At 37.9% G+C, this 12,375-nt stretch overlaps 1 long non-coding RNA gene across 1 annotated transcript in view; it reads right to left on the reverse strand.

Annotated features, from left to right (window-relative positions):
* Positions 1-257: 257 nt before the first annotated feature.
* The window catches only part of LOC309621342, a 34,291-nt gene continuing 22,173 nt past the window's right edge, over positions 258-12,375 (reverse strand). The window contains exon 2 of the long non-coding RNA XR_014239947.1: positions 258-3,787. This is a non-coding gene — a long non-coding RNA (uncharacterized lncRNA). The remainder of the gene's footprint in view (positions 3,788-12,375) is intronic.

A 12,375-nucleotide genomic window follows, 5' to 3' on the forward strand; every position in this document is an offset into this window, starting at 1 on the left:
TTATCTTTAAGAGAATCTCACTTGGTTTTCACACTTGAGATCCGTTTTCTAATCATTAAGAAAAAATTCATTGAAACCTTCATTTGATATTTAACTCTGAATTTTGTGATTTAAAAAAAAACACAAAATGAAAGGATTTTAAGCAGAATTCTTCTGTAGATTTATCTATCTGTTTAGTTTCCTATAGCTCATATAAATAGCAAATAATTTAAAATTATAATAAATATCACTTTACACAAATACTTCTGTTTTTGGGGTTTTGTTTTTTTAAATTTATTTATTTATTTTTGGCTGTGTTGGGTCTTCGTTTCTGTGCGAGGGCCTTCTCTAGTTGCGGCGAGCGGGGTCCACTCTTCATCGCGGTGCGCGGGCCTCTCACTAGCGCGGCCTCTCTTGTTGCGGAGCACAGGCTCTGGACGCGCAGGCTCAGTAGTTGTGGCTCACGGGCCCAGTTGCTCTGCGGCATGTGGGATCTTCCCAGACCAGGGCTCGAACCCGTGTCCCCTGCATTGGCAGGCAAATTCTCAACCACTGCACCACCAGGGAAGCCCAATACTTCTGTTTTATGTTTTAAAAAATGTCCTGTTGCTCTAAAAATGATTGGAAAGCATTGGTGAACATCATATATTTGATTCAGAAACTCAGGATTTTTCTGTGAATATTACATACAACTAAAAGTATAGTTTCTAATATTTTTGGAAGAAAAAATAACCCCCTATATTAGCCATATATATATATTTTTAAATATATACTTGTTATCGTGAAAGAACAGTTAACATGAGATCTACCCTCTTAACAGATTTTTTAAAAAATTAATTTATTTTATTTATTTATCTTTGGCTGCATTGGGTCTTCGTTGTTGCTCGCGGGCTTTCTCTAGTTACGGCGAGCGGGGGCTACATTTCGTTGCAGTGGGTGGGCCTCTCATTGAGGTGGCTTCTCTTGTTGTGGAGCATGGGCTCTAGGCACAAGGGCTTCAGTAATTGTAGCATGTGGGCTCAGTAGTTGTGGCTCAGGGGCTCCAGAGCACAGGCTCAGCAGCTGTGGTGCACAGGCCCAGCTGCTCTGCAACATGTGGGATCTTCCTGAACCAGGGCTTGAACCCACATCCCCTGCATTGGCAGGTGGGCTCTCAACCACTGCGCCACCAGGAAAGCCCCTCTTAACAGATTTTTAAGTGTACAATACACTATCATTGCCTAAAGGCACAACGTTGTACATCAGAGAGAACTTTTTCATCCTGTATAACTGAAGCTTTGTATACACTGATTAGTAACTCCTCATTTTCCCCTCCCCCCAGCCCCTGGCAACCACCATTCAACTTTTTCCTTATATGAGTTTCATTAATTAGAAACATCATGTAAATTGAATTGTGCAGTATTTGTCCTTCTGTGACTGGTGCACTATATGTTTTTGACTGTTAAATAATACCTTGGTTTACATGTCTGCAGTCTGTTTTTCTAGCTAATATATTAATCATCTTATCTATAACATTTACATTTGATACATTACTTTCTCCCTTCTTCTGAAAAAAAAAAAAAACTGCACTTAAGAAAAGGACACCTGTTTTCTGAACCAGCGTCACTCACTGTAAAAGTCAGTGTATAAAACTAAAATGGTGAAATGTCAGACATAAAAAGCAAATGAACCCTAATCACTTCATTTAAACGTTTAGGAGAAAGAATATTGCAGCCTGGTGTGTGAATTTCTTGTTCCATTTAGAGAGATTTTCAACCAAATAATCATTAAATGCTGTTAAACTGCTCCAGTTTACAACACATGTTCTTAGTTGGTTGGAATTCTACATCCCAAGTTTTGTGCTGAGATGCATCCTAGCCACATTGCCACTGTGTGGCCAAGTTGTCAAATAAATTAGTCCCTAACCATTAAGACACCTAAGGGAATTTAAATCTTAAAGCTTTACTCGGTCATGTGCAGAATAAAGACCATAAAAAGGCCTTAAAGCTTTAATATGTAGCTTTGAGAATAATCTTCTTAGGTGTGTTAGCATTTCCCCATCAACAACTCAACCTTCTTCGGTTGCACACTTTCATGCTCAAATAAATAACAAAAGCAGGATCATCCAAAGAACTTTGCAGGCGTTAAACTACTCATCAAATTTACTACTACATTCTGCTTAAGGAAATGAACATACACAATACTATGATTCTCTTTTATCATTTTAATCTGACATATTTATATAGTTAACAGTAAAATACTTACATGGCAGAAGAGATCAAATAAAAAAGCAAGGACATAATGTATGAAAAACAGCATAATACTGACTCCTATAGATATGAATTATCTCTCTTTATTACTCTAAATGTAAAACATGTTTTTCATTATCTATTGGTGATATCTTATGTTTCTTTCTAGATTGCTCAAATAAAATCAACTAGAATTTAGTGTTTCCTAAAATAAAAGATGGTAGTGTGATAATTTTTTTTTCATATTTATCTAGTGGAATGTCCAAGGTACCTATACCTACTATAAGAGTCACATGATATCAGTAAAACTTTACTAGTCTATAAAGATGTCAGTATATAGTTACCCATGATCTGTTGGGTACAAGTTTGATCCTGTGAGTATGAATTCTCTAGAGTAAAAGCATATTTGTTTAGGCCTATATATGACATTCAGGCTTCCGAGATAGAAAAAAGTCATTGGTTTTATAATATTGTTGTTTCTGTTTCCACCAACTGAAAGCAAAAGTTGGCAGCAGGTGCTGAGCAGGGGAGAAACAGGGAGGATCCCCGAAACAAATAGTTTCAGCAGTTACAGGGAACTTTCCCCCAAATCCCCTTCTTGGGACGAGCTAGCATTAAGCAGCTGGCTCATCATGACCATCCTAGTACATTGCCGTGGCCGATGGCTCTACTCCAGGAAACCTGGAGGGGCCAGACACTGCAAGAGTGCAGCCCCACATTGGGTGCCAAAACCTGTCACCTAACTCAGGCCCAGCTGCTTGCCACTTGAAAGCAAATACTCGAGAGGCAAGTGTTGGTAGAAAGGAAAGTTTGCTTTGTTCAGGAAGCTGGCAGCCTGGGGAGAAGGCAGACTCGTGTCCAAAGGCCAACTCCCCACTGTTGAGTAGGGAGCAAGAACTTTTAAGGGGGAGTTTCAGGGGTTTGTAGGTGGACGGAGGGGGCTATGTGCAGAACACCACAGTCAACTCTGATAGTCATCTTTAACTGGCCGTGAGGTGGTCTGATCAATATCATCTTGATTGTTTTAAAGCACAGTTAATCTACAGTTCCAGGGTCAGTTTGTTCCCATTTTCTTAAGGCCAGTTTACAGGAATTGTGGCAGCTTATGTCATGGCTACAGTCTGGTCATCATGTAGTTAACTTTTTCCACCTGGTGGGGTTTTCAGTATCTATAAAACAACTCAAGGGATATGGCTCAGAATATTATCTATAAGCCTTGAGGAGGAACTAAATGGCCTTGACTTTGTTTAATGACTAAACTATTATTATTTTGTCCTGTTTGAGCGCTTTTCTTTGCTTCTGAATTTTCTCACCTTTCTGATTACATTTATTCTTTGGCTAAAGTTTTTCTACAGACAAAAGCCAGGCAAAAGACATGGAGGGGGTGTGTCTGTCCTGGGAATGCCCCATAGGTTCTTGCTCCATTACAATATTAAGTAAGCTCCCAAGATTGAATAAGACCAAATCCCTCTAACAAATCTGTTCTTATATATATGAAGGATTCTAGCTGAACCCAGATTGATTCTTTTTTTTTTTTTTTGCATGAAACACAAAATTCTAGAATTCATTTACTGTTTTATCTACCTTTCATTATGCTCATTCACCTAGAACACTGCAATGTACATGGTATTGTTAAATATATAAAATCACTATCCTATATAAGGGAAGCAAAGTTTTAAGAAAATGTTTTAAAAAATGATTCATGCCTGTTTTCTCATAAATATAAATATCCTCTGGCATTTCTATAACATTTGAAATATAAAATCATTTAATCTCTAAATTTAATGAATTTCTACATTCTTCTCCAGTAATCAGGTCCATATAACTACATCTTTCAGAATCATGTGTTCTCTTTATAATCCTGGAACTCCTACATGTGGCTGAAAACATCAGCAGATCATAATTTTCTATTATTTGAATTAAATAAAATGTTATAACCTATTGAACTTTTCTGGGTACAGACTGCAGTCCAACCATTATGTATCTATTGTGTAGCTAGGTGATATGCTAGATGGAATATAAACACTTATCTTGCTCCAAAGACTGCACAGTCTTACTCTAAGTATGCTGAAGTGAATATAATGGATTTAACTTCTCTAAGAACTTAAAAGATAGAATAGTAATAAGGAGAGACCTCCAGAATTTATGTTAGAAAAAAAAGTTTTAATTATATGTATTTTAAAAAATTATATCGATCACAACTACTGCTGAACAGTCATCGAAAGGAAGACACTGAAACTCACCAAAAAAGATACCCCACATCCAAAGACAAAGGAGAAGCCACAATGAGATGGTAGGAGGGGCACAATCCCAATCAAATCAAATCCCATAACTGCTGGGTGGGTGACTCACACACTGGAGAACACTTATACCACAGAAGTCCACCCACTGGAGTGAAGGTTCTGAGCCCCACGTCAGGCTTCCCAACCTGGGGTTCCAGCAACGGGAGGAGGAATTCCTAGAGAATCAGACTTTGAAGGCTAGTGGGATTTGACTGCAGGACTTCGACAGGACTGGGGGAAACAGAGACTCCACTCTTGGAGGGCACACACAAAGAAGTGTGCGCATCAGGACCCAGGGGAAGGAGCAGTGATGCCACAGGAGACTGAACCACACCTACCTGCTAGTGCTGGAGAGTCTACTGCAGAGGCGGGGGGTGGCTGTGATTCACTGTAAGGACAAGGACACTGGCAGCAGAAGTTCTGGGAAGTACTCCTTGGCATGAGCTCTCCCAGAGTCAGCCATTAGCCCCACCAAAGAGCCTGGGTAACTCCAGTATTGGGTCGCCTCAGGCCAAACAACAAACAGGGAGGGACCTCAGCCCCACCCATCAGCAGACAAGCAGATTAGAGTTTTACCGAGCTCTGCCTACCACAGCAACAGCCAGCTCTAGCCACCACCAGTCTCTCCCATCAGGAAACTTAAACAAGCCTCTTAGATAGCCTCATCCACCAGAGGGCAGATAGCAGAAGCAAGAAGAACTACAATCCTGCAGCCTGTGGAACAAAAACCATATTCACAGAAAGACAGACAAGATGAAAAGACAGAAGGCTATGTACCAGATGAAGGAACAAGATAAAACCCCAGAAAAACAACTAAATGAAGTGGAGATAGGCAACCTTCCAGAAAAAGAATTCAGAATAATGATAGTGAAGATGATCCAGGACCTCAGAAAAAGAATGGAGGCAAAGATCGAGAAGATGCAAGAAATGTTTAACAAAGACCTAGAAGAATTAAAGAACAAACAAACAGACATGAACAATACAATAACTGAAATGAAAACTACACTAGAAGGAATTAGTAGCAGAATAACTGAGGCAGAAGAACGGATAAGTGACCAGGAAGACAGAATGGTGGAATTCACTGTTGCACAACAGAATAAAGAAAAAGGAATGAAAAGAAATGAAGACAGCCTAAGAGACATCTGAGACAACACTGAACACAACAACATTTGCATTATAGGGGTCCCAGAAGGAGAAGAGAGAGAGAAAGGACCCGAGAAAATATTTGAAGAGATTATAGTCGAAAACTTCCCTAACATGGGAAAGGAAATAGCCACCCAAGTCCAGGAAGTGCAGAGAATTCCAGGCAGGATAAACTCAAGGAGACACATGCCGAGATACATAGTAATCAAATTGGCAAAAATAAAAGACAAAGTAAAATTATTGAAAGCAGCAAGGGAAAAACAACAAATAACATAAAAGGGAACTCCCATAAGGTTAACAGCTGATTTCTCAGCAGAAAGTCTACAAACCAGAGGGGAGTGGCATGACATATTTAAAGTGATGAAAGGGAAGAACCTACAACTAAGTTTACTCTACCTGGCAAGGATCTCATTCAGATTCGATGGAGAAATCAAAAGCTTTGCAGACAAGCAAAAGCTAAGAGAATTCAGCACCACCAAACCAGCTCTACAACAAATGCTAAAAGATCTTCTCTAAGTGGGAAACACAAGAGAAGAAAAGGACCTACAAAAACAAACACAAAACAATTAAGAAAATGGTCACAGGAACATACACATCAATAATTACCTTAAACGTGAATGGATTAAATGCTCCAACCAAAAGACACAGGCTCACTGAATGGATACAAAAACAAGACCCATATATATGCTGTCTACAAGAGACCCACTTCAGACCTAGGGACACATACAGACTGAAAGTGAGGGGATGGAAAAAGATATTCCATGCAAATGGAAATCAAAAGAAAGCTGGAGTAGCTATACTCATATCAGATAAAATAGACTTTAAACTAAAGAATGTTACAAGAGACAAGGAAGGACACTACATAATGATCAAGGGATCAATCCAAGAAGAAGATATAACAATTATAAATATATATGCACCCAACATAGGAGCACCTCAATACATAAGGCAACTGCTAACAGCTATAAAAGAGGAAATCGACAGTAACACAATCATAGTGGGGGACTTTAACGCCTCACTTACACCAATGGACAGATCATCCCAAAATGAAAATAAATAAGGAAACAGAAGCTTTAAATGACACAATAGACCAGATAGATTTAATTGATATTTATAGGACATTTCATACAAAAACAGCAGATTACATTTTCTTCTCAACTGCACATGGAACATTCTCCAGGAGAGATCACATCTTGGGTCACAAATCAAGCCTCAGTAAATTAAGAAAATTGAAATCATATCAAGCATCTTTTCTGACCACAACGCTATGAGATTAGAAATCAATTACAGGGAAAAAACCATAAAAAACACAAACACATGAAGGCTAAACAATACGTTACTAAATATCCAAGAGATCACTGAAGAAATCAAAAAGGAAATCAAAAAATACCTAGAGACAAATGACAATGAAAACACGATGATCCAAAACCTATGGGATGCAGCAAAAGCAGTTCTAAGAGGGAAGTTTATAGCTATACAAGCCTACCTCAAGAAACAAGAAAAATCTCAAGTAAACAATCTAACCTTACACCTAAAGGAACTAGAGAAAGAAGAACAAACAAAACCCAAAGTCAGCAGAAGGAAAGAAATCATAAAGATCAGAGCAGAAATAAATGAAATAGAAACAAAGAAAACAATAGCAAAGATCAATAAAACTAAAAGCTGGTTCTTTGAGAAGATAAACAAAATTGATAAACCATTAGCCAGACTCATCAAGAAAAAGAGAAAGAGGACTCAAATCAATAAAAGTAGAAATGAAAAAGGAGAAGTTACCACAGACACCTCAGAAATACAAAGCATCCTAAGAGGCTAGTACAAGCAACTCTATGCCAATAAAATGGACAACCTGGAAGAAATGGACAAATTCTTAGAAAGTTATAACCTTCCAAGACTGAACCAGGAAGAAACAGAAAATATGAACAGACCAATCACAAGTAATGAAACTGAAACTGGGATTAAAAATCTTCCATCAAGCAAAAGTCCAGGAACAGATGGCTTCACAGGTGAATTCTATCAAACATTTAGAGAAGAGATAACACCCATCCTTCTCAAACTCTTCCAAAAAATTGCAGAGGAAGGAACACTCCCAAACTCATTCTATGAGGCCACCATCACCCTGATACCAAAACCACACAAAGATACTACAAAAAAAGAAAATTACAGACCAATATCACTGATGAATATAGATGCAAAAATCCTCAACAAAATACTAGCAAACAGAATCCAACAAAACATTAAAAGCATCATAGGGCTTCCCTGGTGGTGCAGTGGTTGAGAATCTGCCTGCCAATGCAGGGGACACGGGTTCGAGCCCTGGTCTTGGAAGATCCCACATGCCGCGGAGCAACTAGGCCCATGAGCCACAATTGCTGAGCCTGCGCATCTGGAGCCTGTGCTCCGCAACAAGAGAGGCCGCGATAGTGAGAGGCCCGCGCACTGCGATGAAGAGTGGCCCCCACTTGCTGCAACTAGAGAAAGCCCTCGCACAGAAACGAAGACCCAACACAGCCATAAATAAATAAATAAATAAAATTAAAAAAAAAAAATAGCATCATACACCACGATCAAGTGAGATTTATCCCAGGGATGCAAGTATTCTTCAATATACGCAAATCCATCAATGTGATACACCATATTACAAATTGAAGAGTAAAAACCATATGAACATCTCAATAGATGTAGAAAAAGCTTTTGACAAAATTCAACACCCATTTATGATAAAAACTCTCCATAAAGTGGGCATAGAGGGAACCTACCTCAACATAATAAAGGCCATATACAACAAACCCACAGCAAACATCATTCTCAATGGTGAAAAACTGAAAGCATTTCCTCTAAGATCAGGAACAAGACAAGGATGTCCACTCTCACCACTATTATTCAACATAGTTTTGGAAGTCCTAGCCGTGGCAATCAAAGAAGAAAAAGAAATAAAAGGAATACAAATTGGAAAAGACGAAGTAAAACTGTCACTGTTTGCAGATGACATGATACTATACATAGAGAATCCTAAAAATGCCACCAGAAAACTACTAGAGTTAATAATGAATTTGGTAAAGTTGCAGGATACAAAATTAATGCACAGAAATCTCTTTCACTCCTATACACTAATGATGAAAAATCTGAAAGAGAAATTATGGCAACACTCCCATTTATCATTGCAACAAAAAGAGTAAAATACCTAGCAATAAACCTACCTAGGGAGACAAAAGACCTGTATGCAGAAAACTATAAGACACTTACGAAAGAAATTAAAGATGATACCAACAGATGGAGAGATATACTATGTTCTTGGATTGGAAGAATCAATATTGTGAAAATGACTCTACTACCCAAAGCAATCTACAGATTCAATGCAATCCCTATCAAATTACCAATGGCATTTTTTACAGAGCTAGAACAAAAAATCTTAAAATTTGTATGGAGACACAAAAGACTCTGAATAGCCAAAGCAGTCTTGAGGGGGAAAAACGGAGCTGTAGGAATCAGGCTCCCTGACTTCAGACTATACTACAAAGCTACAGTAATCAAGACAATATGGTACTGGCACAAAAACAGAAATATAGATCAATGGAACAAGATAGAAAGCCCAGAGATAAACCACGCACCTATGGTCAACTAATCTATGACAAAGGAGGCAAGGATATACAATGGAGAAAAGACAGGCTCTTCAATAAGTGGTGCTGGGAAAACTGGACAGCTACATGTAAAAGAATGAAATTAGAACACTCCCTAACACCATACACAAATATAAACTCAAAATGGATTAGAGACCTAAATGTAAGACTGGACACTAGAAAACTCTTAGAGGAAAATATAGGAAGAACACTCTTTCACATAAATCACTGCAAGATCTTTTCTGATCCACCTCCTAGAGTAATGGAAATAAAAACAAAAATAAACAAATGGGACATAATGAAACTTCAAAGCTTTTGCAAAGCAAAGGAAACTACAAACAAGACGAAAAGACAACCCTCAGAATGGGAGATAGTATTTGCAAACGAATCAATGGACAAAGGATTAATTTCCAAAATATATAAACAGCTCATGCAGCTCAATATTAGAAAACAAACAACCCAATCCAAAAATTGGCAGAAGACCTAAAAAGACATTTCTCCAAAGAAGACATACAGATGGCCAATGAGCACATGAAAAGCTGCTCAACATCACTAATTATTAGAGAAATGCAAATCAAAACTACAATGAGGTATCACCTCACACCAGTTAGAATGGGCATCATCAGAAAATCTGCAAACAACAAATGCTGGAAAGGGTTTGGAGAAAAGGGAACCCTCTTGCACTGTTGGTAGGAATGTAAATTGATTTAGCCACTGTGGAGAACAGTATGGAGGTTCCTTAAAAAACTAAAAACAGAATTACCATATGATCCAGCAATGCCACTACTGGGCATATACCCAGAGAAAACCGTAATTCAAAAAGACACATGCACCCGAATGTTCATTGCAGCACTATTTACAATAGCCAGGTCATGGAAGCAACCTAAATGCCCATCGACAGACGCATGGATAAAGAAGAGGTGGTACATATATACAATGGAATATTACTCAGCCATAAAAAGGGACGAAATTGCGTCATTTGTAGAGACATGGATGGATCTAGAGACTGTCATACAGAGTGAAGTAAGACAGAAAGAGAAAGACAAATATCGTATATTAACGCATATATGTGGAACCTAGAAAAATGGTATAGATGAATTGGTTTGCAGGGCAGAAATTGAGACACAGATGTAGAGAACAAACGTATGGATACCAAGTGGGGGAAAGTGGTGGGGGTGGTGGTGGTGGGATTAATTGGGAGATTGGGATTGACATGTATACACTGATATGTATAAAATGGATGACTATTAAGAACCTGCTGTTTAAAAAAATAAAATAAAATTTAAAAATTCAAAAAAAAATTATATCCTCAGAGGACACATTTTAAACTACTAGGAACTATTAAAGCAATTAACTTGGAAAATGGTTTTCAAACATTTTGGTATGAAATCTAGCTGACGGCTGCCTATCTTTAAATGAGCAATTAAAATTAGTCAAATAACATAATATAGATTACAAATATCAAATGTACCAGTAATGCTTGCTAAATATTTCAGGATGTACAAATATAACAATCTGGGATATATAAGTACATCTCCAAATGCTAATTCTCAGGACCTATGAATATGTAATGTTACCTGACAAAATAGAATTAACATTACAGGTAGAATCAAGGTTGTTAATCAGCTCACCTTAAAATAGAGAGATTATCCTAGATATTCTGGGAGGATCCAATATAATCCCAAGTGTCTTTAAAAGTGAAAAATGGAGGTAGAAGAGTTCAGAGTCAAAAGTAGATATGATGAGGGAAGAATGGTCATAGAGATGCAACATTGCTGGCTTTAAAGAGGGAGGAAGGGGCCATGAAGCAAGGAATGTGTCTGGCCCCTAGAAGCTGACAAAGGCAAGAAAATGGATTCTTCTCTAGAGAATCCAGAAAGGAATGCAGTCCTGCCAACATCTTCATTTTAGCTCAGTGATATGTGTGACAGACATCTTACCTACAGAACTATAAAGTAATAAATCTGTGTTAGTTTTAGACACCAGGATTGTAATAATTTAATTTACAAAACCACCAAATTGCATGCATTTTTGCTAAAAATATGACCTCTTCTGTGAAATTTCAATTTTTGACTTTTACCTAGTCCATTTTAGAGGCTTACTTTTTTTTTTTTTTAGGTGGTGAAATTTTGCCTTATCCAGTAGAGGGTTGATAGGGACTGCTTGGTCTTCATCGGCTTTAATTTTTATTTATTTATTTATTTATGGCTGTTTTGGGTCTTCGTTTCTGTGCGAGGGCTTTTCTCTAGTTGTGGCAAGTGGAGGCCACTCTTCATCGCGCTGCGCGGGCCTCTCATTATCGCGGCCTCTCTTGTTGCGGAGCACAGGCTCCAGACGCGCAGGCTCAGTAATTGTGGCTCACGGGCCTAGTTGCTCCGCGGCATGTGGGATCTTCCCAGACCAGGGCTCGAACCCGTGTCCCCTGCATTGGCAGGCAGATTCTCAACCACTGTGCCACCAGGGAAGCCCCTAGAGGCTTACTTTAAGTAAGCTTTTATACAGTTTTCATTCTTAAAATTTTCAAAATTTAGTAAAATTGGTAATAGTAACATTGTTCAAAAACATGGACCCAATAGACATAGTAGTGAAACAAAGGAGACAGTGACCAATTCTGAGTAAAATTCAGTGCAGGCTTACACATAGAATATTGAAGGTCAGGCAGGAATTCTTGAAGGAGAATAAGTATTTACATTTTATTCATTCATTAATTCAGCAAATATTCATTGAGCAATTCTCATGTAATTTTGTTGTTCCAGGAGCCAGGAATATGTGATCAACATAACAGACAAAAACTCCTGTTCTCAAAGAGTGAACAGTCTAGTAGGCATGGAATAAAAATGTTCCAATAACATAAATAATTGAAGAGTATGGAGTGAATATTGAAAGCAGTCAACTCAATTGGGTATTAACTATTCTAAATAGGGTAACAAAATTAAATGCACATGAGAAAAATAATAAGTAGAAGAGCTAGCTATTGATAATAAAATGTAATAAAAATCTTCCTCTAAACCCTCATAATTATTAACAAACTCAGTACAATATATGAACATGCAAATAGTGGGGGAAGAATTTTTCATTCATTTGTTTAGTAATATCCTTTGTTATTTACAGAATTTGAGAGTTATA

This window comes from Balaenoptera borealis (genome assembly GCF_965194805.1).
Source record: "Balaenoptera borealis genome assembly, contig: HAP1_SCAFFOLD_323, whole genome shotgun sequence".
NCBI lineage: Eukaryota > Metazoa > Chordata > Mammalia > Artiodactyla > Balaenopteridae > Balaenoptera > Balaenoptera borealis.